Here is a 24,145-nt window from a genome sequence, read left to right as displayed (position 1 = left end):
GTTTCCTAAGGGTCTTCCTTCTTAACACCATTAGCACTGAAGCGTGCTGACAAAATAACCAATTCCAACAAACTTTACTCCGCCACTTGTTCAAGTACCACAGTAGAGCATTTTCTCCACTGCTAGGATAGGAATGGAGAAATGTGCTTGTTTTATGTCTGAGCAGAAAAGATATATGTTTGAATGGATGTGTGGGATAAAACACACCCTGCCGTATGTTGTAAAGGTATTGCAAGTTGTGGAGTAGCTTAGTGATCACATAGAGGAAAGTGGGTGAAGACAGAATTCCTCTGTGGGGTGAATGAACTCGGAGGTGACTTGCGTTATCCTTTTTATGTATGACAAAGGTACTTTATTTCTTACTGCACATTTCAATGCCATCACTCAAAAAAAAATAAAAAATTCCTAGTCTTTTGTTGTTTCATATGGAAGATTATGTTTTCAGGCATGGAGAATGAAAGCAGAAGCTGTAGTGCTGAATTAAACGTTCTCACAAACCATGTAATAATTTGTTCAAAAAAAGGCATGACATTTCTGAGTCATATTAAAAATGATGTGTAAATATGCAGATAGAGTCTATCTTTCCAGTAATGATCTACAGTGTGCAAAAAGTAAACCTTTTGCCATAAGTATCTCCTTTCTGCTAAGCACCGATCATTAAAAATCTCTCTATAAATATGTATATCAGAAGAAGGAAATGTTAGTTCGGGTTGATGTTGTTAGAACTGCAAGTGCAGTTGTATTCCTTGAGCTGCCTTGATGTTTCCTGCTGGCTCGAGCAGTGGGCATTTTGTTGTGACATGTGAAGTGAAGTTAGGAGAGTTTAGCGTCCGCATTGTGTTGTTCTTCCAGGTGAGGGTATATTAGATATTTGAATAGTTGTAAGGACTTTAAAGAGAGGGGAGTTATCCATGGATTGCTTGTTGTGAATGTATTGTATAAGTGATTCCATAGACTTAAACTGCGGTAGAGACCACATGATAGGGAGTGGATCTTGTATTTGGAAGACAGGGGAGAGGAGTATCAACATGGCCCCAGTGGCCTAATGGATAAGGCACTGGCCTCCTAAGCCAGGGATTGTGGGTTCAAGTCCCATCTGGGGTGAAACTCTGTACATTCAGCTCTTGACTTTTAGATTTTCAAAGCACAAACCACACAATTCAGCCCTTGCTTTACATAGACTTTGGAGCTATGGAACATCAATCTACCTTCAAAACACAAGTGCTGGAACTCAAAAACATTTGCCTACATATCCTACTCTTGGGCCCAGTCTGGAGAATGGGATTTCAACCCACCTTTCTGGCTAGACATTTTTTATGTCCTCCTTTGGATAGCACTCGCAGGCAGTCTCCCATTTAGCATTAAAACATGTACTTATTTCACCACTTGAATGTATAAACTGTTGAATAATTAAAAATACCATGTGAAACTGCTATGTTGATAAAAAAGTATTTTTCGAAAAAAGTGCAGCAGATGGGAAGACAGTGCACCCTATTTTATGCTACTATCGCTGGGCCCCTAGTCTTAGAAATCAAACTGAGTTTAGGGAGGGCAGGGTGGTGTTTCAATGATGGCAGTTAAATAGATTTTTCAAAACACCCGGGGTGTTGTTAGACTGAGAAGTTGATGGGACACCTGTGAAAGGCAGCTTTACTTGTCTGCTTTTAGTTGATGTAGATTGTATGTCCTGTTTAACAACCTTTGGTTTCAACAAGGACATTAGAGAGATATTGGGACACTGCCTGGGATACTTGTCCTCTCTCTATTTTGAAAATTTGCCATGCCAACTAAGGGCCAAGGCAGACGTTTAGTTTTAGCCTTGCCCAACTCTAATTTTCCAAACCTAGAGCATACATTTGGCGCAGATTGTAATACTTTGTTAGTACTACCTGTTGTTCCCTTAAGAGTGCATATATTGTGAACAAACAAGATGGCCAAATTATATCGTAGGAGTCTGCCACACCAGGTCCTTCACTCGTAAGAACAGTGGGACTGAAGCATGATGGATTAACTAGTTCCCTTAAATGCAGCCATTTCAAACTTTAATCACCACAGCTGGGGACTCTTTAAAGGTGATATGAACTTCTTTTATACCTGAGTGGGAGCGACAAACATGTAGAATATGTGTCGTATTTTTAGAAAGTGTTTGTAGCTATTGGTTAACAGCACTCCTGTGCAACCCGTTGGCCTAATTCTAAGGCAGTCAAATACTCACAAAGGGATTGTGGGTTTGAGTTCTTTCTGGGGTGGAAGAAGATGTATTTTGGAGATGTTTATATAGTTTCCTAAGGGTCTTCCTTATTAACAACATTAGCACGGAAGCGTGCTGATAAAATAACCAATTCCAACAAACTTTACTCCGCCACCTGTTCAAGTACCACAGTAGAGCAGTTTCTCCACTGCTAGGATAGGAATGGAGAAATGTGCTTGTTTTATGTCTGAGCAGAAAAGATATATGTTTGAATGGATGTGTGGGATAAAACACACCCTGTCATATGTTGTAAAGGTATTGCAAGTTGTGGAGTAGCTTAGTGATCACATAGAGGAAAGTGGGTGAAGACAGAATTCCTCTGTGGGGTGAATGAACTCGGAGGTGACTTGTGTTATCCTTTTTATGTATGACAAAGGTACTTTATTTCTTACTGCACATTTCAATGCCATCACTCAAAAAAAACAAAAAATTCCTAGTCTTTTGTTGTTTCATATGGAAGATTATGTTTTCAGGCATGGAGAATGAAAGCAGAAGCTGTAGTGCTGAATTAGACGTTCTCACAAACCATGTAATAATTTGTTCAAAAAACGGCATGACATTTCTGAGTCATATTAAAAATGATGTGTAAATATGCAGATAGAGTCTATATTTCCAGTAATGATCTACAGTGTGCAAAAAGTAAACCTTTTTGCCATAAGTGTCTCCTTTCTGCTAAGCACCGATCATTAAAAATCTCTCTATAAATATGTATATCAGAAGAAGGAAATGCTAGTTCGGGTTGATGTTGTTAGAACTGCAAGTGCAGTTGTATTCCTTGAGCTGCCTTGATGTTTCCTGCTGGCTCGAGCAGTGGGCATTTTGTTGTGACATGTGAAGTGAAGTTAGGAGAGTTTAGCGTCCGCATTGTGTTGTTCTTCCAGGTGAGGGTATATTAGATATTTGAATAGTTGTAAGGACTTTAAAGAGAGGGACGTTATCCATGGATTGCTTGTTGTGAATGTATTGTATAAGTGATTCCATAGACTTAAACTGCGGTAGAGACCACATGATAGGGAGTGGATCTTGTATTTGGAGGACAGGGGAGAGCAGTATCAACGTGGCCCCAATGGCCTAATGGATAAGGCACTGTCCTCCTAAGCCAGGGATTGTGGGTTCTAGTCCCATCTGGGGTGAAACTCTGTCCATTCAGCTCTTGACTTTTACATTTTCAAAGCACAAACCACACAATTCAGCCCTTGCTTTACATAGACTTTGCAGCTATGGAACATCAATCTACCTTCAAAACACAAGTGCTGGAACTCAAAAACATTTGCCTACATATCCTACTCTTGGGCCCAGTATGGAGAATGGGATTTCAACCCACCTTTCTGGCTAGACATTTTTTATGTCCTCCTTTGGATAGCACTCACAGGCAGTCTCCCATTTAGCATTAAAACATGCACTTATTTCACCACTTGAATGTATAAACTGTTGAATAATTAAAAATACCATGTGAAACTGCTATGTTGATAAAGAAGTATTTCTCGAAAAAAGTGCAGCAGATGGGAAGACAGTGCACCCTATTTTATGCTTTTATCGCTGGGCCCCTAGTCTTAGAAACCAAACTGAGTTTAGGGAGGGCAGGGTGGTGTTTCAATGATGGCAGTTAAATAGATTTTTCAAAACACCCGGGGTGTTGTTAGACTGAGAAGTTGATGGGACACCTGTGAAAGGCAGCTTTACTTGCCTGCTTTTAGTTGATGTAGATTGTATGTCCTGTTTTACAACCTTTGGTTTCAACAAGGACATTAGAGAGATATTGGGACACTGCCTGGGATGCTTGTCCTCTCTCTATTTTGAAAATGTGCCATGCCAACTAAGGGCCAAGGCAGACGTTTAGTTTTAGACTTGCCCAACTCTAATTTTCCAAACCTAGAGCATACATTTGGCGCAGATTGTAATACTTTGTTAGTACTACCTGTTGTTCCCTTAAGAGTGCATATATTGTGAACAAACAAGATGGACAAATTATATCTTAGGAGTCTGCCACACCAGGTCCTTCACTCGTAAGAACAGTGGGACTGAAGCATGATGGATTAACTAGTTCCCTTAAATGCAGCCATTTCAAACTTTAATCACCACAGCTGGGGACTCTTTAAAGGTGATATGAACTTCTTTTATACCTGAGTGGGAGCGACAAACATGTAGAATATGTGTCGTATTTTTAGAAAGTGTTTGTTCCTATTGGTTAACAGCACTCCTGTGCAACCCCGTTGGCCTAATGGGTAAGGCAGTCAAATACTCACAAAGGGATTGTGGGTTTGAGTTCTTTCTGGGTTGGAAGAAGATGTATTTTGGAGATGTTTATCTAGTTTCCTAAGGGTCTTCCTTCTTAACAACATTAGCACTGAAGCGTGCTGATAAAATAACCAATTCCAACAAACTTTACTCCGCCACTTGTTCAAGTACCACAGTAGAGCATTTTCTCCACTGCTAGGATAGGAATGGAGAAATGTGCTTGTTTTATGTCTGAGCAGAAAAGATATATGTTTGAATGGATGTATGGGATAAAACACACCCTGTCGTATGTTGTAAAGGTATTGCACGTTGTGGAGTAGCTTCGTGATCACATAGAGGAAAGTGGGTGAAGACAGAATTCCTCTGTGGGGTGAATGAACTCGGAGGTGACTTGCGTTATCCTTTTTATGTATGACAAAGGTACTTTATTTCTTACTGCACATTTCAATGCCATCACTCAAAAAAAACAAAAAATTCCTAGTCTTTTGTTGTTTCATATGGAAGATTATGTTTTCAGGCATGGAGAATGAAAGCAGAAGCTGTAGTGCTGAATTAGACGTTCTCACAAACCATGTAATAATTTGTTCAAAAAACGGCATGACATTTCTGAGTCATATTGAAAATGATGTGTAAATATGCATATTGAGTCTATCTTTCCAGTAATGATCTACAGTGTGCAAAAAGTAAACCTTTTGCCATAAGTATCTCCTTTCTGCTAAGCACCGATCATTAAAAATCTCTCTATAAATATGTATATCAGAAGAAGGAAATGCTAGTTCGGGTTGATGTTGTTAGAACTGCAAGGGCAGTTGTATTCCTTGAGCTGCCTTGATGTTTCCTGCTGGCTCGAGCAGTGGGCATTTTGTTGTGACGTGAAGTGAAGTTAGGAGAGTTTAGCGTCCGCATTGTGTTGTTCTTCCAGGTGAGGGTATATTAGATATTTGAATAGTTGCAAGGACTTTAAAGAGAGGGGAGTTATCCATGGATTGCTTGTTGTGAATGTATTGTATAAGTGATTCCATAGACTTAAACTGCGGTAGAGACCACATGATAGGGAGTGGATCTTGTATTTGGAGGACAGGGGAGAGCACGATCAACGTAGCCCTGGTGGCCTAATGGATAAGGCACTGGCCTCCTAAGCCAGGGATTGTGGGTTCAAGTCCCATCTGGGGTGAAACTCTGTACATTCAGCTCTTGACTTTTACATTTTCAAAGCACAAACCACACATTTCAGCCCTTGCTTTACATAGACTTTGCAGCTATGGAACATCAATCTACCTTCAAAACACAAGTGCTGGAACTCAAAAACATTTGCCTACATATCCTACTCTTGGGCCCAGTCTGGAGAATGGGATTTCAACCCACCTTTCTGGCTAGACATTTTTTATGTCCTCCTTTGGATAGCACTCGCAGGCAGTCTCCCATTTAGCATTAAAACATGTACTTATTTCACCACTTGAATGTATAAACTGTTGAATAATTAAAAATACCATGTGAAACTGCTATGTTGATAAAGAAGTATTTCTCGAAAAAAGTGCAGCAGATGGGAAGACAGTGCACCCTATTTTATGCTACTATCGCTGGGCCCCTAGTCTTAGAAACCAAACTGAGTTTAGGGAGGGCAGGGTGGTGTTTCAATGATGGCAGTTAAATAGATTTTTAAAAACACCCGGGGTGTTGTTAGACTGAGAAGTTGATGGGACACCTGTGAAAGGCAGCTTTACTTGTTTGCTTTTAGTTGATGTAGATTGTATGTCCTGTTTAACAACCTTTGGTTTCAACAAGGACATTAGAGAGATATTGGGACACTGCCTGGGATGCTTGTCCTCTCTCTATTTTGAAAATTTGCCATGCCAACTAAGGGCCAAGGTAGACGTTTAGTTTTAGCCTTGCCCAACTCTAATTTTCCAAACCTAGAGCATACATTTGGCGCAGATTGTAATACTTTGTTAGTACTACCTGTTGATCCCTTAAGAGTGCATATATTGTGAACAAACAAGATGGCCAAATTATATCGTAGGAGTCTGCCACACCAGGTCCTTCACTCGTAAGAACAGTGGGACTGAAGCATGATGGATTAACTAGTTCCCTTAAATGCAGCCATTTCAAACTTTAATCACCACAGCTGGGGACTCTTTAAAGGTGATATGAACTTCTTTTATACCTGAGTGGGAGCGACAAACATGTAGAATATGTGTCGTATTTTTAGATAGTGTTTGTAGCTATTGGTTAACAGCACTCCTGTGCAACCCGTTGGCCTAATTCTAAGGCAGTCAAATACTCACAAAGGGATTGTGGGTTTGAGTTCTTTCTGGGGTGGAAGAAGATGTATTTTGGAGATGTTTATATAGTTTCCTAAGGGTCTTCCTTATTAACAACATTAGCACGGAAGCGTGCTGATAAAATAACCAATTCCAACAAACTTTACCCCGCCACCTGTTCAAGTAGCACAGCAGAGCATTTTCTCCACTGTTAGGATAGGAATGGAGAAATGTGCTTGTTTTATGTCTGAGCAGAAAAGATATATGTTTGAATGGATGTGTGGGATAAAACACACCCTGTCATATGTTGTAAAGGTATTGCAAGTTGTGGAGTAGCTTAGTGATCACATAGAGGAAAGTGGGTGAAGACAGAATTCCTCTGTGGGGTGAATGAACTCGGAGGTGACTTGGGTTATCCTTTTTATGTATGACAAAGGTACTTTATTTCTTACTGCACATTTCAATGCCATCACTAAAAAAAAACAAAAAATTCCTAGTCTTTTGTTGTTTCACATGGAAGATTATGTTTTCAGGCATGGAGAATGAAAGCAGAAGCTGTAGTGCTGAATTAGACGTTCTCACAAACCATGTAATAATTTGTTCAAAAAACGGCATGACATTTCTGAGTCATATTAAAAATGATGTGTAAATATGCAGATAGAGTCTATCTTTCCAGTAATGATCTACAGTGTGCAAAAAGTAAACCTTTTGCCATAAGTATCTCCTTTCTGCTAAGCACCGATCATTAAAAATCTCTCTATAAATATGTATATCAGAAGAAGGAAATGCTAGTTCGGGTTGATGTTGTTAGAACTGCAAGTGCAGTTGTATTCCTTGAGCTGCCTTGATGTTTCCTGCTGGCTCGAGCAGTGGGCATTTTGTTGTGACATGTGAAGTGAAGTTAGGAGAGTTTAGCGTCCGCATTGTGCTGTTCTTCCAGGTGAGGGTATATTAGATATTTGAATAGTTGTAAGGACTTTAAAGAGAGGGACGTTATCCATGGATTGCTTGTTGTGAATGTATTGTATAAGTGATTCCATAGACTTAAACTGCGGTAGAGACCACATGATAGGGAGTGGATCTTGCATTTGGAGGACAGGGGAGAGCAGTATCAACGTGGCCCCAGTGGCCTAATGGATAAGGCACTGTCCTCCTAAGCCAGGGATTGTGGGTTCAAGTCCCATCTGGGGTGAAACTCTGTCCATTCAGCTCTTGACTTTTACATTTTCAAAGCACAAACCACACAATTCAGCCCTTGCTTTACATAGACTTTGCAGCTATGGAACATCAATCTACCTTCAAAACACAAGTGCTGGAACTCAAAAACATTTGCCTACATATCCTACTCTTGGGCCCAGTCTGGAGAATGGGATTTCAACCCACCTTTCTGGCTAGACATTTTTTATGTCCTCCTTTGGATAGCACTCACAGGCAGTCTCCCATTTAGCATTAAAACATGCACTTATTTCACCACTTGAATGTATAAACTGTTGAATAATTAAAAATACCGTGTGAAACTGCTATGTTGATAAAGAAGTATTTCTCGAAAAAAGTGCAGCAGATGGGAAGACAGTGCACCCTATTTTATGCTTTTATCGCTGGGCCCCTAGTCTTAGAAACCAAACTGAGTTTAGGGAGGGCAGGGTGGTGTTTCAATGATGGCAGTTAAATAGATTTTTCAAAACACCCGGGGTGTTGTTAGACTGAGAAGTTGATGGGACACCTGTGAAAGGCAGCTTTACTTGCCTGCTTTTAGTTGATGTAGATTGTATGTCCTGTTTAACAACCTTTGGTTTCAACAAGGACATTAGAGAGATATTGGGACACTGCCTGGGATGCTTGTCCTCTCTCTATTTTGAAAATGTGCCATGCCAACTAAGGGCCAAGGCAGACGTTTAGTTTTAGACTTGCCCAACTCTAATTTTCCAAACCTAGAGCATACATTTGGCGCAGATTGTAATACTTTGTTAGTACTACCTGTTGTTCCCTTAAGAGTGCATATATTGTGAACAAACAAGATGGACAAATTATATCGTAGGAGTCTGCCACACCAGGTCCTTCACTCGTAAGAACAGTGGGACTGAAGCATGATGGATTAACTAGTTCCCTTAAATGCAGCCATTTCAAACTTTAATCACCACAGCTGGGGACTCTTTAAAGGTGATATGAACTTCTTTTATACCTCAGTGGGAGCGACAAACATGTAGAATATGTGTCGTATTTTTAGAAAGTGTTTTGTACCTATTGGTTAACAGCACTCCTGTGCAACCCCGTTGGCCTAATGGGTAAGGCAGTCAAATACTCACAAAGGGATTGTGGGTTTGAGTTCTTTCTGGGTTGGAAGAAGATGTATTTTGGAGATGTTTATCTAGTTTCCTAAGGGTCTTCCTTCTTAACAACATTAGCACTGAAGCGTGCTGATAAAATAACCAATTCCAACAAACTTTACTCCGCCACTTGTTCAAGTACCACAGTAGAGCATTTTCTCCACTGCTAGGATAGGAATGGAGAAATGTGCTTGTTTTATGTCTGAGCAGAAAAGATATATGTTTGAATGGATGTGTGGGATAAAACACACCCTGCCGTATGTTGTAAAGGTATTGCAAGTTGTGGAGTAGCTTAGTGATCACATAGAGGAAAGTGGGTGAAGACAGAATTCCTCTGTGGGGTGAATGAACTCGGAGGTGACTTGCGTTATCCTTTTTATGTATGACAAAGGTACTTTATTTCTTACTGCACATTTCAATGCCATCACTCAAAAAAAAACAAAAAATTCCTAGTCTTTTGTTGTTTCATATGGAAGATTATGTTTTCAGGCATGGAGAATGAAAGCAGAAGCTGTAGTGCTGAATTAGACGTTCTCACAAACCATGTAATAATTTGTTCAAAAAAAGGCATGACATTTCTGAGTCATATTAAAAATGATGTGTAAATATGCAGATAGAGTCTATCTTTCCAGTAATGATCTACAGTGTGCAAAAAGTAAACCTTTTGCCATAAGTATCTCCTTTCTGCTAAGCACCGATCATTAAAAATCTCTCTATAAATATGTATATCAGAAGAAGGAAATGTTAGTTCGGGTTGATGTTGTTAGAACTGCAAGTGCAGTTGTATTCCTTGAGCTGCCTTGATGTTTCCTGCTGGCTCGAGCAGTGGGCATTTTGTTGTGACATGTGAAGTGAAGTTAGGAGAGTTTAGCGTCCGCATTGTGTTGTTCTTCCAGGTGAGGGTATATTAGATATTTGAATAGTTGTAAGGACTTTAAAGAGAGGGGAGTTATCCATGGATTGCTTGTTGTGAATGTATTGTATAAGTGATTCCATAGACTTAAACTGCGGTAGAGACCACATGATAGGGAGTGGATCTTGTATTTGGAAGACAGGGGAGAGCAGTATCAACATGGCCCCAGTGGCCTAATGGATAAGGCACTGGCGTCCTATGCCAGGGATTGTGGGTTCAAGTCCCATCTGGGGTGAAACTCTGTACATTCAGCTCTTGACTTTTAGATTTTCAAAGCACAAACCACACAATTCAGCCCTTGCTTTACATAGACTTTGCAGCTATGGAACATCAATCTACCTTCAAAACACAAGTGCTGGAACTCAAAAACATTTGCCTACATATCCTACTCTTGGGCCCAGTCTGGAGAATGGGATTTCAACCCACCTTTCTGGCTAGACATTTTTTATGTACTCCTTTGGATAGCACTCGCAGGCAGTCTCCCATTTAGCATTAAAACATGCACTTATTTCACCACTTGAATGTATAAACTGTTGAATAATTAAAAATACCATGTGAAACTGCTATGTTGATAAAGAAGTATTTCTCGAAAAAAGTGCAGCAGATGGGAAGACAGTGCACCCTATTTTATGCTACTATCGCTGGGCCCCTAGTCTTAGAAACCAAACTGAGTTTAGGGAGGGCAGGGTGGTGTTTCAATGATGGCAGGTAAATAGATTTTTCAAAACTCCCGGGGTGTTGTTAGACTGAGAGGTTGATGGGACACCTGTGAAAGGCAGCTTTACTTGTCTGCTTTTAGTTGATGTAGATTGTATGTCCTGTTTAACAACCTTTGGTTTCAACAAGGACATTAGAGAGATATTGGGACACTGCCTGGGATGCTTGTCCTCTCTCTATTTTGAAAATTTGCCATGCCAACTAAGGGCCAAGGTAGACGTTTAGTTTTAGCCTTGCCCAACTCTAATTTTCCAAACCTAGAGCATACATTTGGCGCAGATTGTAATACTTTGTTAGTACTACCTGTTGATCCCTTAAGAGTGCATATATTGTGAACAAACAAGATGGCCAAATTATATCGTAGGAGTCTGCCACACCAGGTCCTTCACTCGTAAGAACAGTGGGACTGAAGCATGATGGATTAACTAGTTCCCTTAAATGCAGCCATTTCAAACTTTAATCACCACAGCTGGGGACTCTTTAAAGGTGATATGAACTTCTTTTATACCTGAGTGGGAGCGACAAACATGTAGAATATGTGTCGTATTTTTAGATAGTGTTTGTAGCTATTGGTTAACAGCACTCCTGTGCAACCCGTTGGCCTAATTCTAAGGCAGTCAAATACTCACAAAGGGATTGTGGGTTTGAGTTCTTTCTGGGGTGGAAGAAGATGTATTTTGGAGATGTTTATATAGTTTCCTAAGGGTCTTCCTTATTAACAACATTAGCACGGAAGCGTGCTGATAAAATAACCAATTCCAACAAACTTTACCCCGCCACCTGTTCAAGTAGCACAGCAGAGCATTTTCTCCACTGTTAGGATAGGAATGGAGAAATGTGCTTGTTTTATGTCTGAGCAGAAAAGATATATGTTTGAATGGATGTGTGGGATAAAACACACCCTGTCATATGTTGTAAAGGTATTGCAAGTTGTGGAGTAGCTTAGTGATCACATAGAGGAAAGTGGGTGAAGACAGAATTCCTCTGTGGGGTGAATGAACTCGGAGGTGACTTGGGTTATCCTTTTTATGTATGACAAAGGTACTTTATTTCTTACTGCACATTTCAATGCCATCACTAAAAAAAAACAAAAAATTCCTAGTCTTTTGTTGTTTCACATGGAAGATTATGTTTTCAGGCATGGAGAATGAAAGCAGAAGCTGTAGTGCTGAATTAGACGTTCTCACAAACCATGTAATAATTTGTTCAAAAAACGGCATGACATTTCTGAGTCATATTAAAAATGATGTGTAAATATGCAGATAGAGTCTATCTTTCCAGTAATGATCTACAGTGTGCAAAAAGTAAACCTTTTGCCATAAGTATCTCCTTTCTGCTAAGCACCGATCATTAAAAATCTCTCTATAAATATGTATATCAGAAGAAGGAAATGCTAGTTCGGGTTGATGTTGTTAGAACTGCAAGTGCAGTTGTATTCCTTGAGCTGCCTTGATGTTTCCTGCTGGCTCGAGCAGTGGGCATTTTGTTGTGACATGTGAAGTGAAGTTAGGAGAGTTTAGCGTCCGCATTGTGTTGTTCTTCCAGGTGAGGGTATATTAGATATTTGAATAGTTGTAAGGACTTTAAAGAGAGGGACGTTATCCATGGATTGCTTGTTGTGAATGTATTGTATAAGTGATTCCATAGACTTAAACTGCGGTAGAGACCACATGATAGGGAGTGGATCTTGCATTTGGAGGACAGGGGAGAGCAGTATCAACGTGGCCCCAGTGGCCTAATGGATAAGGCACTGTCCTCCTAAGCCAGGGATTGTGGGTTCAAGTCCCATCTGGGGTGAAACTCTGTCCATTCAGCTCTTGACTTTTACATTTTCAAAGCACAAACCACACAATTCAGCCCTTGCTTTACATAGACTTTGCAGCTATGGAACATCAATCTACCTTCAAAACACAAGTGCTGGAACTCAAAAACATTTGCCTACATATCCTACTCTTGGGCCCAGTCTGGAGAATGGGATTTCAACCCACCTTTCTGGCTAGACATTTTTTATGTCCTCCTTTGGATAGCACTCACAGGCAGTCTCCCATTTAGCATTAAAACATGCACTTATTTCACCACTTGAATGTATAAACTGTTGAATAATTAAAAATACCGTGTGAAACTGCTATGTTGATAAAGAAGTATTTCTCGAAAAAAGTGCAGCAGATGGGAAGACAGTGCACCCTATTTTATGCTTTTATCGCTGGGCCCCTAGTCTTAGAAACCAAACTGAGTTTAGGGAGGGCAGGGTGGTGTTTCAATGATGGCAGTTAAATAGATTTTTCAAAACACCCGGGGTGTTGTTAGACTGAGAAGTTGATGGGACACCTGTGAAAGGCAGCTTTACTTGCCTGCTTTTAGTTGATGTAGATTGTATGTCCTGTTTAACAACCTTTGGTTTCAACAAGGACATTAGAGAGATATTGGGACACTGCCTGGGATGCTTGTCCTCTCTCTATTTTGAAAATGTGCCATGCCAACTAAGGGCCAAGGCAGACGTTTAGTTTTAGACTTGCCCAACTCTAATTTTCCAAACCTAGAGCATACATTTGGCGCAGATTGTAATACTTTGTTAGTACTACCTGTTGTTCCCTTAAGAGTGCATATATTGTGAACAAACAAGATGGACAAATTATATCGTAGGAGTCTGCCACACCAGGTCCTTCACTCGTAAGAACAGTGGGACTGAAGCATGATGGATTAACTAGTTCCCTTAAATGCAGCCATTTCAAACTTTAATCACCACAGCTGGGGACTCTTTAAAGGTGATATGAACTTCTTTTATACCTCAGTGGGAGCGACAAACATGTAGAATATGTGTCGTATTTTTAGAAAGTGTTTTGTACCTATTGGTTAACAGCACTCCTGTGCAACCCCGTTGGCCTAATGGGTAAGGCAGTCAAATACTCACAAAGGGATTGTGGGTTTGAGTTCTTTCTGGGTTGGAAGAAGATGTATTTTGGAGATGTTTATCTAGTTTCCTAAGGGTCTTCCTTCTTAACAACATTAGCACTGAAGCGTGCTGATAAAATAACCAATTCCAACAAACTTTACTCCGCCACTTGTTCAAGTACCACAGTAGAGCATTTTCTCCACTGCTAGGATAGGAATGGAGAAATGTGCTTGTTTTATGTCTGAGCAGAAAAGATATATGTTTGAATGGATGTGTGGGATAAAACACACCCTGCCGTATGTTGTAAAGGTATTGCAAGTTGTGGAGTAGCTTAGTGATCACATAGAGGAAAGTGGGTGAAGACAGAATTCCTCTGTGGGGTGAATGAACTCGGAGGTGACTTGCGTTATCCTTTTTATGTATGACAAAGGTACTTTATTTCTTACTGCACATTTCAATGCCATCACTCAAAAAAAAACAAAAAATTCCTAGTCTTTTGTTGTTTCATATGGAAGATTATGTTTTCAGGCATGGAGAATGAAAGCAGAAGCTGTAGTGCTGAATTAGACGTTCTCACAAACCATGTAATAATTTGTTCAAAAAAAGGCATGACATTTCTGAGTCATATTAAAAATGATGTGTAAATATGCAGATAGAGTCTATCTTTCCAGTAATGATCTACAGTGTGCAAAAAGTAAACCTTTTGCCATAAGTATCTCCTTTCTGCTAAGCACCGATCATTAAAAATCTCTCTATAAATATGTATATCAGAAGAAGGAAATGTTAGTTCGGGTTGATGTTGTTAGAACTGCAAGTGCAGTTGTATTCCTTGAGCTGCCTTGATGTTTCCTGCTGGCTCGAGCAGTGGGCATTTTGTTGTGACATGTGAAGTGAAGTTAGGAGAGTTTAGCGTCCGCATTGTGTTGTTCTTCCAGGTGAGGGTATATTAGATATTTGAATAGTTGTAAGGACTTTAAAGAGAGGGGAGTTATCCATGGATTGCTTGTTGTGAATGTATTGTATAAGTGATTCCATAGACTTAAACTGCGGTAGAGACCACATGATAGGGAGTGGATCTTGTATTTGGAAGACAGGGGAGAGCAGTATCAACATGGCCCCAGTGGCCTAATGGATAAGGCACTGGCGTCCTAAGCCAGGGATTGTGGGTTCAAGTCCCATCTGGGGTGAAACTCTGTACATTCAGCTCTTGACTTTTAGATTTTCAAAGCACAAACCACACAATTCAGCCCTTGCTTTACATAGACTTTGGAGCTATGGAACATCAATCTACCTTCAAAACACAAGTGCTGGAACTCAAAAACATTTGCCTACATATCCTACTCTTGGGCCCAGTCTGGAGAATGGGATTTCAACCCACCTTTCTGGCTAGACATTTTTTATGTCCTCCTTTGGATAGCACTCGCAGGCAGTCTCCCATTTAGCATTAAAACATGTACTTATTTCACCACTTGAATGTATAAACTGTTGAATAATTAAAAATACCATGTGAAACTGCTATGTTGATAAAGAAGTATTTTTCGAAAAAAGTGCAGCAGATGGGAAGACAGTGCACCCTATTTTATGCTACTATCGCTGGGCCCCTAGTCTTAGAAATCAAACTGAGTTTAGGGAGGGCAGGGTGGTGTTTCAATGATGGCAGTTAAATAGATTTTTCAAAACACCCGGGGTGTTGTTAGACTGAGAAGTTGATGGGACACCTGTGAAAGGCAGCTTTACTTGTCTGCTTTTAGTTGATGTAGATTGTATGTCCTGTTTAACAACCTTTGGTTTCAACAAGGACATTAGAGAGATATTGGGACACTGCCTGGGATACTTGTCCTCTCTCTATTTTGAAAATTTGCCATGCCAACTAAGGGCCAAGGCAGACGTTTAGTTTTAGCCTTGCCCAACTCTAATTTTCCAAACCTAGAGCATACATTTGGCGCAGATTGTAATACTTTGTTAGTACTACCTGTTGTTCCCTTAAGAGTGCATATATTGTGAACAAACAAGATGGCCAAATTATATCGTAGGAGTCTGCCACACCAGGTCCTTCACTCGTAAGAACAGTGGGACTGAAGCATGATGGATTAACTAGTTCCCTTAAATGCAGCCATTTCAAACTTTAATCACCACAGCTGGGGACTCTTTAAAGGTGATATGAACTTCTTTTATACCTGAGTGGGAGCGACAAACATGTAGAATATGTGTCGTATTTTTAGAAAGTGTTTGTAGCTATTGGTTAACAGCACTCCTGTGCAACCCGTTGGCCTAATTCTAAGGCAGTCAAATACTCACAAAGGGATTGTGGGTTTGAGTTCTTTCTGGGGTGGAAGAAGATGTATTTTGGAGATGTTTATATAGTTTCCTAAGGGTCTTCCTTATTAACAACATTAGCACAGAAGCGTGCTGATAAAATAACCAATTCCAACAAACTTTACTCCGCCACCTGTTCAAGTACCACAGTAGAGCAGTTTCTCCACTGCTAGGATAGGAATGGAGAAATGTGCTTGTTTTATGTCTGAGCAGAAAAGATATATGTTTGAATGGATGTGTGGGATAAAACACACCCTGTCATATGTTGTAAAGGTATTGCAAGTTGTGGAGTAGCTTAGTGATCACATAGAGGAAAGTGGGTGAAGACAGAATTCCTCTGTGGGGTGAATGAACTCGGAGGTGACTTGTGTTATCCTTTTTATGTATGACAAAGGTACTTTATTTCTTACTGCACATTTCAATGCCATCACTCAAAAAAAACAAAAAATTCCTAGTCTTTTGTTGTTTCATATGGAAGATTATGTTTTCAGGCATGGAGAATGAAAGCAGAAGCTGTAGTGCTGAATTAGACGTTCTCACAAACCATGTAATAATTTGTTCAAAAAACGGCATGACATTTCTGAGTCATATTAAAAATGATGTGTAAATATGCAGATAGAGTCTATATTTCCAGTAATGATCTACAGTGTGCAAAAAGTAAACCTTTTGCCATAAGTGTCTCCTTTCTGCTAAGCACCGATCATTAAAAATCTCTCTATAAATATGTATATCAGAAGAAGGAAATGCTAGTTCGGGTTGATGTTGTTAGAACTGCAAGTGCAGTTGTATTCCTTGAGCTGCCTTGATGTTTCCTGCTGGCTCGAGCAGTGGGCATTTTGTTGTGACATGTGAAGTGAAGTTAGGAGAGTTTAGCGTCCGAATTGTGTTGTTCTTCCAGGTGAGGGTATATTAGATATTTGAATAGTTGTAAGGACTTTAAAGAGAGGGACGTTATCCATGGATTGCTTGTTGTGAATGTATTGTATAAGTGATTCCATAGACTTAAACTGCAGTAGAGACCACATGATAGGGAGTGGATCTTGTATTTGGAGGACAGGGGAGAGCAGTATCAACGTGGCCCCAATGGCCTAATGGATAAGGCACTGTCCTCCTAAGCCAGGGATTGTGGGTTCAAGTCCCATCTGGGGTGAAACTCTGTCCATTCAGCTCTTGACTTTTACATTTTCAAAGCACAAACCACACAATTCAGCCCTTGCTTTACATAGACTTTGCAGCTATGGAACATCAATCTACCTTCAAAACACAAGTGCTGGAACTCAAAAACATTTGCCTACATATCCTACTCTTGGGCCCAGTATGGAGAATGGGATTTCAACCCACCTTTCTGGCTAGACATTTTTTATGTCCTCCTTTGGATAGCACTCACAGGCAGTCTCCCATTTAGCATTAAAACATGCACTTATTTCACCACTTGAATGTATAAACTGTTGAATAATTAAAAATACCATGTGAAACTGCTATGTTGATAAAGAAGTATTTCTCGAAAAAAGTGCAGCAGATGGGAAGACAGTGCACCCTATTTTATGCTTTTATCGCTGGGCCCCTAGTCTTAGAAACCAAATTGAGTTTAGGGAGGGCAGGGTGGTGTTTCAATGATGGCAGTTAAATAGATTTTTCAAAACACCCGGGGTGTTGTTAGACTGAGAAGTTGATGGGACACCTGTGAAAGGCAGCTTTACTTGCCTGCTTTTAGTTGATGTAGATTGTATGTCCTGTTTTACAACCTTTGGTTTCAACAAGGACATTAGAGAGATATTGGGACACTGCCTGGGATGCTTGTCCTCTCTCTATTTTGAAAATGTGCCATGCCAACTAAGGGCCAAGGCAGACGTTTAGTTTTAGACTTGCCCAACTCTAATTTTCCAAACCTAGAGCATACATTTGGCGCAGATTGTAATACTTTGTTAGTACTACCTGTTGTTCCCTTAAGAGTGCATATATTGTGAACAAACAAGATGGACAAATTATATCTTAGGAGTCTGCCACACCAGGTCCTTCACTCGTAAGAACAGTGGGACTGAAGCATGATGGATTAACTAGTTCCCTTAAATGCAGCCATTTCAAACTTTAATCACCACAGCTGGGGACTCTTTAAAGGTGATATGAACTTCTTTTATACCTGAGTGGGAGCGACAAACATGTAGAATATGTGTCGTATTTTTAGAAAGTGTTTGTACCTATTGGTTAACAGCACTCCTGTGCAACCCCGTTGGCCTAATGGTAAGGCAGTCAAATACTCACAAAGGGATTGTGGGTTTGAGTTCTTTCTGGGTTGGAAGAAGATGTATTTTGGAGATGTTTATCTAGTTTCCTAAGGGTCTTCCTTCTTAACAACATTAGCACTGAAGCGTGCTGATAAAATAACCAATTCTAACAAACTTTACTCCGCCACTTGTTCAAGTACCACAGTAGAGCATTTTCTCCACTGCTAGGATAGGAATGGAGAAATGTGCTTGTTTTATGTCTGAGCAGAAAAGATATATGTTTGAATGGATGTATGGGATAAAACATACCCTGTCGTATGTTGTAAAGGTATTGCACGTTGTGGAGTAGCTTCGTGATCACATAGAGGAAAGTGGGTGAAGACAGAATTCCTCTGTGGGGTGAATGAACTCGGAGGTGACTTGTGTTATCCTTTTTATGTATGACAAAGGTACTTTATTTCTTACTGCACATTTCAATGCCATCACTCAAAAAAAACAAAAAAATCCTAGTCTTTTGTTGTTTCATATGGAAGATTATGTTTTCAGGCATGGAGAATGAAAGTAGAAGCTGTAGTGCTGAATTAGACGTTCTCACAAACCATGTAATAATTTGTTCAAAAAAAGGCATGACATTTCTGAGTCATATTAAAAATGATGTGTAAATATGCAGATAGAGTCTATCTTTCCAGTAATGATCTACAGTGTGCAAAAAGTAAACCTTTTGCCATAAGTATCTCCTTTCTGCTAAGCACCGATCATTAAAAATCTCTCTATAAATATGTATATCAGAAGAAGGAAATGTTAGTTCGGGTTGATGTTGTTAGAACTGCAAGTGCAGTTGTATTCCTTGAGCTGCCTTGATGTTTCCTGCTGGCTCGAGCAGTGGGCATTTTGTTGTGACATGTGAAGTGAAGTTAGGAGAGTTTAGCGTCCGCATTGTGTTGTTCTTCCAGGTGAGGGTATATTAGATATTTGAATAGTTGTAAGGACTTTAAAGAGAGGGGAGTTATCCATGGATTGCTTGTTGTGAATGTATTGTATAAGTGATTCCATAGACTTAAACTGCGGTAGAGACCACATGATAGGGAGTGGATCTTGTATTTGGAAGACAGGGGAGAGGAGTATCAACATGGCCCCAGTGGCCTAATGGATAAGGCACTGGCGTCCTAAGCCAGGGATTGTGGGTTCAAGTCCCATCTGGGGTGAAACTCTGTACATTCAGCTCTTGACTTTTAGATTTTCAAAGCACAAACCACACAATTCAGCCCTTGCTTTACATAGACTTTGGAGCTATGGAACATCAATCTACCTTCAAAACACAAGTGCTGGAACTCAAAAACATTTGCCTACATATCCTACTCTTGGGCCCAGTCTGGAGAATGGGATTTCAACCCACCTTTCTGGCTAGACATTTTTTATGTCCTCCTTTGGATAGCACTCGCAGGCAGTCTCCCATTTAGCATTAAAACATGTACTTATTTCACCACTTGAATGTATAAACTGTTGAATAATTAAAAATACCATGTGAAACTGCTATGTTGATAAAGAAGTATTTTTCAAAAAAAGTGCAGCAGATGGGAAGACAGTGCACCCTATTTTATGCTACTATCGCTGGGCCCCTAGTCTTAGAAATCAAACTGAGTTTAGGGAGGGCAGGGTGGTGTTTCAATGATGGCAGTTAAATAGATTTTTCAAAACACCCGGGGTGTTGTTAGACTGAGAAGTTGATGGGACACCTGTGAAAGGCAGCTTTACTTGTCTGCTTTTAGTTGATGTAGATTGTATGTCCTGTTTAACAACCTTTGGTTTCAACAAGGACATTAGAGAGATATTGGGACACTGCCTGGGATGCTTGTCCTCTCTCTATTTTGAAAATTTGCCATGCCAACTAAGGGCCAAGGCAGACGTTTAGTTTTAGCCTTGCCCAACTCTAATTTTCCAAACCTAGAGCATACATTTAGCGCAGATTGTAATACTTTGTTAGTACTACCTGTTGTTCCCTTAAGAGTGCATATATTGTGAACAAACAAGATGGCCAAATTATATCGTAGGAGTCTGCCACACCAGGTCCTTCACTCGTAAGAACAGTGGGACTGAAGCATGATGGATTAACTAGTTCCCTTAAATGCAGCCATTTCAAACTTTAATCACCACAGCTGGGGACTCTTTAAAGGTGATATGAACTTCTTTTATACCTGAGTGGGAGCGACAAACATGTAGAATATGTGTCGTATTTTTAGAAAGTGTTTGTAGCTATTGGTTAACAGCACTCCTGTGCAACCCGTTGGCCTAATTCTAAGGCAGTCAAATACTCACAAAGGGATTGTGGGTTTGAGTTCTTTCTGGGGTGGAAGAAGATGTATTTTGGAGATGTTTATATAGTTTCCTAAGGGTCTTCCTTATTAACAACATTAGCACGGAAGCGTGCTGATAAAATAACCAATTCCAACAAACTTTACCCCGCCACCTGTTCAAGTACCACAGCAGAGCATTTTCTCCACTGCTAGGATAGGAATGGAGAAATGTGCTTGTTTTATGTCTGAGCAGAAAAGATATATGTTTGAATGGATGTGTGGGATAAAACACACCCTGTCGTATGTTGTAAAGGTATTGCAAGTTGTGGAGTAGCTTAGTGATCACATAGAGGAAAGTGGGTGAAGACAGAATTCCTCTGTGGGGTGAATGAACTCGGAGGTGACTTGCGTTATCCTTTTTATGTATGACAAAGGTACTTTATTTCTTACTGCACATTTCAATGCCATCACTCAAAAAAAACAAAAAATTCCTAGTCTTTTGTTGTTTCATATGGAAGATTATGTTTTCAGGCATGGAGAATGAAAGCAGAAGCTGTAGTGCTGAATTAGACGTTCTCACAAACCATGTAATAATTTGTTCAAAAAACGGCATGACATTTCTGAGTCATATTAAAAATGATGTGTAAATATGCATATTGAGTCTATCTTTCCAGTAATGATCTACAGTGTGCAAAAAGTAAACCTTTTGCCATAAGTATCTCCTTTCTGCTAAGCACCGATCATTAAAAATCTCTCTATAAATATGTATATCAGAAGAAGGAAATGCTAGTTCGGGTTGATGTTGTTAGAACTGCAAGGGCAGTTGTATTCCTTGAGCTGCCTTGATGTTTCCTGCTGGCTCGAGCAGTGGGCATTTTGTTGTGACGTGAAGTGAAGTTAGGAGAGTTTAGCGTCCGCATTGTGTTGTTCTTCCAGGTGAGGGTATATTAGATATTTGAATAGTTGCAAGGACTTTAAAGAGAGGGGAGTTATCCATGGATTGCTTGTTGTGAATGTATTGTATAAGTGATTCCATAGACTTAAACTGCGGTAGAGACCACATGATAGGGAGTGGATCTTGTATTTGGAGGACAGGGGAGAGCACGATCAACGTGGCCCTGGTGGCCTAATGGATAAGGCACTGGCCTCCTAAGCCAGGGATTGTGGGTTCAAGTCCCATCTGGGGTGAAACTCTGTACATTCAGCTCTTGACTTTTACATTTTCAAAGCACAAACCACACATTTCAGCCCTTGCTTTACATAGACTTTGCAGCTATGGAACATCAATCTACCTTCAAAACACAAGTGCTGGAACTCAAAAACATTTGCCTACATATCCTACTCTTGGGCCCAGTCTGGAGAATGGGATTTCAACCCACCTTTCTGGCTAGACATTTTTTATGTCCTCCTTTGGATAGCACTCGCAGGCAGTCTCCCATTTAGCATTAAAACATGTACTTATTTCACCACTTGAATGTATAAACTGTTGAATAATTAAAAATACCATGTGAAACTGCTATGTTGATAAAGAAGTATTTCTCGAAAAAAGTGCAGCAGATGGGAAGACAGTGCACCCTATTTTATGCTACTATCGCTGGGCCCCTAGTCTTAGAAACCAAACTGAGTTTAGGGAGGGCAGGGTGGTGTTTCAATGATGGCAGTTAAATAGATTTTTAAAAACACCCGGGGTGTTGTTAGACTGAGAAGTTGATGGGACACCTGTGAAAGGCAGCTTTACTTGTTTGCTTTTAGTTGATGTAGATTGTATGTCCTGTTTAACAACCTTTGGTTTCAACAAGGACATTAGAGAGATATTGGGACACTGCCTGGGATGCTTGTCCTCTCTCTATTTTGAAAATTTGCCATGCCAACTAAGGGCCAAGGTAGACGTTTAGTTTTAGCCTTGCCCAACTCTAATTTTCCAAACCTAGAGCATACATTTGGCGCAGATTGTAATACTTTGTTAGTACTACCTGTTGATCCCTTAAGAGTGCATATATTGTGAACAAACAAGATGGCCAAATTATATCGTAGGAGTCTGCCACACCAGGTCCTTCACTCGTAAGAACAGTGGGACTGAAGCATGATGGATTAACTAGTTCCCTTAAATGCAGCCATTTCAAACTTTAATCACCACAGCTGGGGACTCTTTAAAGGTGATATGAACTTCTTTTATACCTGAGTGGGAGCGACAAACATGTAGAATATGTGTCGTATTTTTAGATAGTGTTTGTAGCTATTGGTTAACAGCACTCCTGTGCAACCCGTTGGCCTAATTCTAAGGCAGTCAAATACTCACAAAGGGATTGTGGGTTTGAGTTCTTTCTGGGGTGGAAGAAGATGTATTTTGGAGATGTTTATATAGTTTCCTAAGGGTCTTCCTTATTAACAACATTAGCACGGAAGCGTGCTGATAAAATAACCAATTCCAACAAACTTTACCCCGCCACCTGTTCAAGTAGCACAGCAGAGCATTTTCTCCACTGTTAGGATAGGAATGGAGAAATGTGCTTGTTTTATGTCTGAGCAGAAAAGATATATGTTTGAATGGATGTGTGGGATAAAACACACCCTGTCATATGTTGTAAAGGTATTGCAAGTTGTGGAGTAGCTTAGTGATCACATAGAGGAAAGTGGGTGAAGACAGAATTCCTCTGTGGGGTGAATGAACTCGGAGGTGACTTGGGTTATCCTTTTTATGTATGACAAAGGTACTTTATTTCTTACTGCACATTTCAATGCCATCACTAAAAAAAAACAAAAAATTCCTAGTCTTTTGTTGTTTCACATGGAAGATTATGTTTTCAGGCATGGAGAATGAAAGCAGAAGCTGTAGTGCTGAATTAGACGTTCTCACAAACCATGTAATAATTTGTTCAAAAAACGGCATGACATTTCTGAGTCATATTAAAAATGATGTGTAAATATGCAGATAGAGTCTATCTTTCCAGTAATGATCTACAGTGTGCAAAAAGTAAACCTTTTGCCATAAGTATCTCCTTTCTGCTAAGCACCGATCATTAAAAATCTCTCTATAAATATGTATATCAGAAGAAGGAAATGCTAGTTCGGGTTGATGTTGTTAGAACTGCAAGTGCAGTTGTATTCCTTGAGCTGCCTTGATGTTTCCTGCTGGCTCGAGCAGTGGGCATTTTGTTGTGACATGTGAAGTGAAGTTAGGAGAGTTTAGCGTCCGCATTGTGTTGTTCTTCCAGGTGAGGGTATATTAGATATTTGAATAGTTGTAAGGACTTTAAAGAGAGGGACGTTATCCATGGATTGCTTGTTGTGAATGTATTGTATAAGTGATTCCATAGACTTAAACTGCGGTAGAGACCACATGATAGGGAGTGGATCTTGCATTTGGAGGACAGGGGAGAGCAGTATCAACGTGGCCCCAGTGGCCTAATGGATAAGGCACTGTCCTCCTAAGCCAGGGATTGTGGGTTCAAGTCCCATCTGGGGTGAAACTCTGTCCATTCAGCTCTTGACTTTTACATTTTCAAAGCACAAACCACACAATTCAGCCCTTGCTTTACATAGACTTTGCAGCTATGGAACATCAATCTACCTTCAAAACACAAGTGCTGGAACTCAAAAACATTTGCCTACATATCCTACTCTTGGGCCCAGTCTGGAGAATGGGATTTCAACCCACCTTTCTGGCTAGACATTTTTTATGTCCTCCTTTGGATAGCACTCACAGGCAG

The 24,145-nt window shown here is 40.1% G+C and overlaps 9 non-coding genes across 9 annotated transcripts; all 9 read left to right on the top strand.

Annotated features, from left to right (window-relative positions):
- Positions 1-1,031: 1,031 nt before the first annotated feature.
- TRNAR-CCU (transfer RNA arginine (anticodon CCU)) lies at positions 1,032-1,104 on the top strand. The gene has a single exon. It is a non-coding gene; the product is annotated as a tRNA-Arg (tRNA).
- A 4,486-nt stretch (positions 1,105-5,590) lies between these two features.
- Positions 5,591-5,663, top strand: TRNAR-CCU (transfer RNA arginine (anticodon CCU)). The gene has a single exon. It is a non-coding gene; the product is annotated as a tRNA-Arg (tRNA).
- A 2,206-nt stretch (positions 5,664-7,869) lies between these two features.
- TRNAR-CCU (transfer RNA arginine (anticodon CCU)) lies at positions 7,870-7,942 on the top strand. The gene has a single exon. It is a non-coding gene; the product is annotated as a tRNA-Arg (tRNA).
- A 2,210-nt stretch (positions 7,943-10,152) lies between these two features.
- TRNAR-CCU (transfer RNA arginine (anticodon CCU)) lies at positions 10,153-10,225 on the top strand. The gene has a single exon. It is a non-coding gene; the product is annotated as a tRNA-Arg (tRNA).
- Positions 10,226-12,431: 2,206 nt separating this feature from the next.
- TRNAR-CCU (transfer RNA arginine (anticodon CCU)) lies at positions 12,432-12,504 on the top strand. Its single transcript has one exon. It is a non-coding gene; the product is annotated as a tRNA-Arg (tRNA).
- A 2,210-nt stretch (positions 12,505-14,714) lies between these two features.
- TRNAR-CCU (transfer RNA arginine (anticodon CCU)) lies at positions 14,715-14,787 on the top strand. Its single transcript has one exon. It is a non-coding gene; the product is annotated as a tRNA-Arg (tRNA).
- Positions 14,788-19,273: 4,486 nt separating this feature from the next.
- TRNAR-CCU (transfer RNA arginine (anticodon CCU)) lies at positions 19,274-19,346 on the top strand. The gene has a single exon. It is a non-coding gene; the product is annotated as a tRNA-Arg (tRNA).
- A 2,204-nt stretch (positions 19,347-21,550) lies between these two features.
- Positions 21,551-21,623, top strand: TRNAR-CCU (transfer RNA arginine (anticodon CCU)). Its single transcript has one exon. It is a non-coding gene; the product is annotated as a tRNA-Arg (tRNA).
- Positions 21,624-23,829: 2,206 nt separating this feature from the next.
- On the top strand, positions 23,830-23,902 carry TRNAR-CCU (transfer RNA arginine (anticodon CCU)). Its single transcript has one exon. It is a non-coding gene; the product is annotated as a tRNA-Arg (tRNA).
- The last annotated feature ends 243 nt before the right edge of the window (positions 23,903-24,145 follow it).

The sequence above is a fragment of the Pleurodeles waltl genome, chromosome 7, assembly GCF_031143425.1.
Source record: "Pleurodeles waltl isolate 20211129_DDA chromosome 7, aPleWal1.hap1.20221129, whole genome shotgun sequence".
In the NCBI taxonomy this organism is placed as follows: Eukaryota; Metazoa; Chordata; class Amphibia; order Caudata; family Salamandridae; genus Pleurodeles; species Pleurodeles waltl.
The sequence above is the reverse complement of the archived record's forward strand: the minus strand, read 5'-3'. Positions and strand labels throughout refer to the sequence as shown.